This window comes from Coregonus clupeaformis, chromosome 13, assembly GCF_020615455.1.
Source record: "Coregonus clupeaformis isolate EN_2021a chromosome 13, ASM2061545v1, whole genome shotgun sequence".
NCBI lineage: Eukaryota > Metazoa > Chordata > Actinopteri > Salmoniformes > Salmonidae > Coregonus > Coregonus clupeaformis.
The window spans coordinates 18,200,247-18,207,635 of record NC_059204.1 but is presented as its reverse complement, the minus strand read 5'-3'; the positions used below and the strand labels follow the sequence as shown (position 1 = coordinate 18,207,635).

General features: G+C 41.7%; 1 pseudogene; it reads left to right on the top strand.

The window, feature by feature from the left end:
• Window positions 1-3,669: 3,669 nt before the first annotated feature.
• Window positions 3,670-5,945, top strand: LOC121578877 (annotated as a pseudogene).
• The last annotated feature ends 1,444 nt before the right edge of the window (window positions 5,946-7,389 follow it).

Below are 7,389 nucleotides of genomic sequence, written 5' to 3'. Positions count from 1 at the left end.
TGTTGAATGTTGTTGAAGAATGGGACTAATAACAACTAACAACAACTAATAACAACAAGATAACTAATGTAAAGCATACTGTGTCCATAATAAGTATATAGGTTATAGGTTGAGAGCTTTTCTGAAAGAGCACAGTTAGAAAGATATGGCAAACCGGATGGACATCATGAAAATGATCGGAGAGGTTGAGGGTAGAAGAAGTTCATGAGTAAAAACAAACAAAATATAATTATTGTAAAATTGACTGTGTCTATAAAATGTATATAGTATGTATAAGCTGGAAGTAGAGGCCTAAGCATTGTTGTTCACTAGTTTACTTCAATTAGGGAAGGGGTGGTGGGTTTGGAAAGTAATAAAGGGAAATATATTTTTAAAAAGGATGTGTGTGTGTGTGTGTGTGTGTGTGTGTGTGTATGTGTATGTACAGTGGGGAGAACAAGTATTTGATACACTGCCGATTTTGCAGGTTTTCCGACTTACAAAGCATGTAGAGGTCTGTAATTTTTTATCATAGGTACACTTCAACTGTGAGAGACGGAATCTAAAACAAAAAAACAGAAAATTATTGTATGATTTTTAAGTAATTAATTTGCATTTTATTGCATGACATAAGTATTTGATCAGCTACCAACCAGTAAGAATTCCGGCTCTCACAGACCTGTTAGTTTTTCTTTAAGAAGCCCTCCTGTTCTCCACTCATTACCTGTATTAACTGCACCTGTTTGAACTCGTTACCTGTATAAAAGACACCTGTCCACACACTCAATCAAACAGACTCCAACCTCTCCACAATGGCCAAGACCAGAGAGCTGTGTAAGGACATCAGGGATAAAATTGTAGACCTGCACAAGGCTGGGATGGGCTACAGGACAATAGGCAAGCAGCTTGGTGAGAAGGCAACAACTGTTGGCGCAATTATTAGAAAATGGAAGAAGTTCAAGATGACGGTCAATCACCCTCGGTCTGGGGCTCCATGCAAGATCTCACCTCGTGGGGCATCAATGATCATGAGGAAGGTGAGGGGTCAGCCCAGAACTACACGGCAGGACCTGGTCAATGACCTGAAGAGAGCTGGGACCACAGTCTCAAAGAAAACCATTAGTAACACACTACGCCGTCATGGATTAAAATCCTGCAGCGCACGCAAGGTCCCCCTGCTCAAGCCAGCGCATGTCCAGGCCCGTCTGAAGTTTGCCAATGACCATCTGGATGATCCAGAGGAGGAATGGGAGAAGGTCATGTGGTCTGATGAGACAAAAATAGAGCTTTTTGGTCTAAACTCCACTCGCCGTGTTTGGAGGAAGAAGAGGGTTGAGTACAACCCCAAGAACACCATCCCAACCGTGAAGCATGGAGGTGGAAACATCATTCTTTGGGGATGCTTTTCTGCAAAGGGGACAGGACGACTGCACCGTATTGAGGGGAGGATGGATGGGGCCATGTATCGTGAGATCTTGGCCAACAACCTCCTTCCCTCAGTAAGAGCATTGAAGATGGGTCGTGGCTGGGTCTTCCAGCATGACAACGACCCAAAACACACAGCCAGGGCAACTAAGGAGTGGCTCCGTAAGAAGCATCACAAGGTCCTGGAGTGGCCTAGCCAGTCTCCAGACCTGAACCCAATAGAAAATATTTGGAGGGAGCTGAAAGTCCGTATTGCCCAGCGACAGCCCCGAAACCTGAAGGATCTGGAGAAGGTCTGTATGGAGGAGTGGGCCAAAATCCCTGCTGCAGTGTGCAAACCTGGTCAAGACCTACAGGAAACGTTTGATCTCTGTAATTGCAAACAAAGGTTTCTGTACCAAATATTAAGTTCTGCTTTTCTTATGTATCAAATACTTATGCCATGCAATAAAATGCAAATTAATTACTTAAAAATCATACAATGTGATTTTCTGGATTTTTGTTTTAGATTCCGTCACAGTTGAAGTGTACCTATGATAAAAATTACAGACCTCTACATGCTTTGTAAGTAGGAAAACCTGAAAAATCGGCAGTGTATCAAATACTTGTTCTCCCCACTGTATATATATTTACATTTACATTTACGTCATTTAGCAGAAGCTCTTATCCAGAGCGACTTATATGCGAGAAAAAAAACATATGGGGGATTGGAAGTGATGCAGACAATTACATTGTTGGAAGTTACAATCTATCTGCAATATTAAAGCTGATCTACCCCCCAATTTTTTTTTATTTTTTTTTATAAATAAATAATCACTGGCCACTTTAAGAAATGGAACACTAGCCACTTTAATAATGTTTACATATCTTGCATTACTCATCTCATATGTATATACTGTATTCTATACTATTCTACTGTATCTTAGTCCATGCCGCTCTAACATCGCTTGTCCATGTATTTATATTTTCTTAATTCATTCCTTACTTAGATTTGTGTGTATTGGCTATATGTTGTGAAATTGTTAGATATTACTTGTTAGATATTACTGCACTGTCAGAGCTAGAAGCACAAGTATTTCGCTACACCCGCAATAACATCTGCTAAACACGTGTTTGTGACCAATAAAACTTGATTTGATTTGAAGGCAGTAGGCTATAAGCGCAAATGATCCATTAACAGGAAAACACCATTCTCAAAAGTGAATACAAATGTGATTATGCATGTAATGCTTTTATTATAAAGGTGCATTTATGAGCTAGGCTACATGAGGTGTGGGACTCTGATTTTTTTTAAAGTCGCAAAAAAAAGCATGCGCTGTTTCTTGCCTTAAGCTGGGCATCATTCACAAGTGATAGGCTAATATTGTCACCCATCAGACTATTCTTGATTTAATTTTGTCTTTACATATACTAAATAATGTATATGTGAAATTTGTTTTGATTTAGAATGGACCATTGTCATGCACCTGTCTCGAAATAGGGGCAGCATAAAAAAATAAATGTTGTTTATGCACTTAAAATACACATGGAGGATGCTTTTCCCGTGGTTCATTTTCATGTCAGCCAGGTAGGCTATACCCCTGTTGTAAAGAGAAGCAATGTGCTTAATATTAGGAAAGTTGTGGTAGGCCAAGCCTATAGAAAGCTGATGGGATCCTCCTCTTTTAAATAGAGGCCATCACTCTTTCTCACGCAATTGCATAGCCTATATAAATGTTGCGTAACATGAGTTCATGCTCTCATGAAGTGTTTGATTAGATTTTCAATTACTAAACGGTCACATGGAATTTGACTGCCGTCATGACTGCTGTGACGGTAATACGGTCACCTTAACAGCCCTACCCACAACAACAACTCCTCCCTCATAATACACATAATACATACATATTGCCTGTCACATGGAACTCTATTGGTCTATTAACCAATTTACCGCCTGGTGATGTCACCAGACAAGCCGAAACACCTGCCTATGCAAGCAGGCTGATTAGAAGGTCCTGTGTAGATTGTATTTTCAACCAGCAACTATCAGGAAATAACACAAATCACATTTTTTCATACTTTCACAGTGTTAGTTTCATCAGCTGTTGTACAATATGATACAAAACAGAGGTAAAACAGAATTTTGACTGCACTAGGCCTTTAACACCTCTTACTTCACAAGGGTGCAATTTCTACATCTCTTTCATGTGACCTACACTAGCCCCTCCTGACCGGTCCAGCCCGACTCCCGGTATTGTTGACCGACCCAGTCCGACTCTCGTGGGGATGTTGGTGATGATGGTCAGTCCCTTGAAATGACAGAGGAAAGGATCGATTACCTTCTTAATAAATGGTAAGTCCATTCAAGCATGCACAGTTCAACCCCAGAAAACAGTAAACAGTTTCCTTGTCAGCCTATGCTTTTGGTCATCAATAAAGCATTGTGTGTGTGTGTGTGTCAGGCCTAACCTCGCTCCCCTGTTGGAGAGGGTGAAGAACAGAAGCACTGCGTTGTCTGTCCCCAACCAGAGCCCAATGGAGAGATTCCTTAAACGTCACCTCAGCGTTACACAGCTATGTGAGCAGTCTTGGTGTGAGATCAAAATGGCCTATGGGTTCTTAAAGCCTAAAGTAAGGTTGATGGAGATGCATAAGTGACAAGTGTGGCCAGTATTCATCTCGCCAGAGGTAAGCAACACGTTGCGTTTATGATGTGATTCCATATCTCCTCCCATACGACTAATGTGCCCTAGATTAGAAAATAAGGTTATATTACCATAACCATACTGAACTAGGCCTACCTCATGAGCCAATGCATTGGCACATAGAGGTAGGCCTAGGGGAAGAGCATTGGCACATATAATACTTTAATGTTAGTAATTTTGTAACATACACATTCATCCACAGGGATTTATGCTATCGTTGATCTTTGCTTTCCTTATGGATGTTATGGAGGTAACTAGTTATTACCCATGTCCTGACCTTGTATCTCTGTGTCTAGAACTGGAGGTGAAACCAGATGTTGTGAGTGTGGCTGCTGTCACCAGTGAGGACAGGGAGGCTCTGAAGCTCATCAACATGCTACAGATGGTCCCAGCTTTAGAGGCAGGTATGGTGGTACATTACTTTTATTTATTTATCCCTTATTTTACCAGGTAAGTTGACTGAGAACACATTCTCATTTACAGCAACGACCTGGGGAATAGTTACAGGGGAGAGGAGGGGGGATGAATGAGCCAATTGGAAGCTGGGGATGCTTAGGTTACATTACATATCCATGTTTTTTCAGAATTCCTGACTATCGGCCCAATCTTGAGCGCTCTAAAGAGGGAAATGTAAAATAACATTACCACTGGAGACCGCCATCACAGAGTTGTGTGTGTGTCCCAGGACAGCTTGTGCGGGAGTTCCCAGTGTTTGGTGTGTTGGAAGGGATGTTCTTCATGGGTGTGATTGATGAGCTGCATCGTAGTGACTCTGGGGAACTGGTCCTGAGTGAACTGAAGACCCACAGTCACAACTCTCTGCCCCGCCCAGCCCAGACCAAGGGACACTCTCTACAGGTACACTACAGACAGTCAGACACTCTCTTATCTTTCTCTCTGACCTCTCTGATCTTTCTCTTAAGTCTCCCCTCACTTTCTGGTCTCTGACCTTTCTTTCTAACCTCTCTCTGAGCCCTCCTTTATTTCTCCATGTGGAATCTGACCCCTATCTATATGATCTATTTCTTTGAGCCATCTCTCTCTCTATGACCTGTCTCTCACTCTCTCTCTCTCGCTGTCTCTCTCTCACTGTCTCTCACTCTCTCTCTCTCGCTGTCTCTCTCTCGCTGTCTCTCTCTCACTGTCTCTCACTCTCTCTCTCGCTGTCTCTCTCTCACTGTCTCTCTCTCACTGTCTCTCTCTCGCTGTGTCTCTCTCTCACTGTCTCTCAGGTGGGTATGTACAAGCTCTTGTTTGACTCCATGGTCAAGGGTTCTGTGAAGAGGGACCATCTCCTCCACAACCTTCAGCTGAATCCTAATCAGGTCCTTGGATCAGACCTCCAGACCCACACCCAGACACTGGGCCTCCAGGCAGTCACGTTCAGAGAGCTCCTGGACCACCTACTGGTCGTCCTTACCTGTTCTAACCTCTATGCTATCGACAAGCTACGCCTGGAGTATAGCCACCAGAGCTCCGGAAAGCTCATTGGCACCAGGGAGGTAGTGTTTGAGGAAGCCCAGCTTAGGGCTAATATCAAAGGCTACCTGGCCTACTGGAGGGGCAAGAGGGTGCCCCAGGGACTGGAAGTGGAGGAGGCCTGGAAGTGCAGGATGTGTCCCTACGAGGAGACCTGTGACTGAAGGAGGGATAGGTCACAAAGGATGATGATGGTGAATAAGAGAGCCAAGTTGGAGGGTCCCAAGTCAGATGATCCCAAGGCGGATGGTACGAATTTGGATGGGTCCGAATTGGAGGATCCCATGTCGAATACCGGTAGTTCTCCTGAATTAAATAGCCCCAAACATACAGAACCCCAGGCATGTCTCCTGTAATGGTTTTCTGGGTGTAGTGTGAAGTGAATGTGGTTCAGGAAGGTTCTATCTATGTATCATTGAAGGTGTAAGCCTATTAAGCAATATTAAAGTCAGGTTTGTTTAGAGCTACAGTGCCTTCAGAAAGTATTCACACCCCTTGACTTTTTCCACAGCCTGAATTTCTAATTGATTAAATTGAGATATTGTGTCACTGATCTACACACAATACCCCATAATGCCAAAGTGGAATTATGTTTTTAGAAATGTTTACAAATTAATTAAAAATGAAAAGCTGAAATGTCTTGAGTCAATAAGAATTCAACTCTTTGTTATGGCAAGCCTAAATAAGTTCAGGAGTAAACATGTGCTTAATAAGTTACAGAAGCTGCATGGACTCACTCTGTGTGCAATAGTGTTTAACATTATTTTTAAAGAAATTAACTTTTTGTCCTGAATACAAAGTGCTATGTTTGGGGCAAATCTAACACATCACTGAGTACCACTCATCATATTTTCAAGCATGTTGGTGGCTGCATCATGTTATTGGTATGCTTGTCATCAGCAAGGACTAGGGAGTTTTTTGGGATACAAATGAATGGAATAGAGCTAAGCACAGGCAAAATCCTAGAGGAAAATGTGGATGTCTGCTTTCCAACAGACATCTTTCAGCAGGACAATTACCTAAAACACAAGGCCAAATATACACGAGTTGCTTACCAAGACAATATTAAATGTTCCTGAGTGGCCTAGTTTCAGTTTTGACTTAAATCGAATTGAAAATCTATGGCAAGACTTGAAAAGGGCTGTCTAGCAATAATCAACAACGAAGTTGACAGAGCTTGAAGAAATGTAAAAAGAATAATGGACAAATGTTTTACAATCCAGGTGTGCAAAGCTCTTAGAGACTTACCTAGAAAGACTCACAGCTGTAATTGCTGCCAAAGGTGATTCTAGCATGTATTGATCTCGGGGTTTCTTGTCAGAGCAGCTTACCGATCACTGCACCTGTACACAGCCCATCTGTAATTAGCCCACCCAACTACCTCATCCCCATGTTGTTATTTACATTGTTATTTATTTTGCTCATTTGCACCCCAGTATCTCTATTTGCACATCATCTTCTGCACATCTATCACTCCAGTGTTAATACTAAATTGTAATTATTTTGCACTATGGCCTATTTATTGCCTTACCTCCATAACTTACTACATTTACACACACTGTATATAGATTTTCTATTGTGTTATTGACTGTACGTTTTGTTTATTCCATATGTAACTCTGTGTTGTTGTTGTTTTTACCGCACTGCTTTGCTTTATCTTGGCCAGGTCCCAGTTGTAAATGAGAACTTGTTCTCAACTGGATTACCTGGTGAAATAAAAAATGAAATGAAAAAAGTTTGTAATGTGAAAGTGTAGAAAATAAATCTGAGTATTTTGTGTAGATCGTTGACAAAAATTTACAATGAAATCTGTTTTAATCCC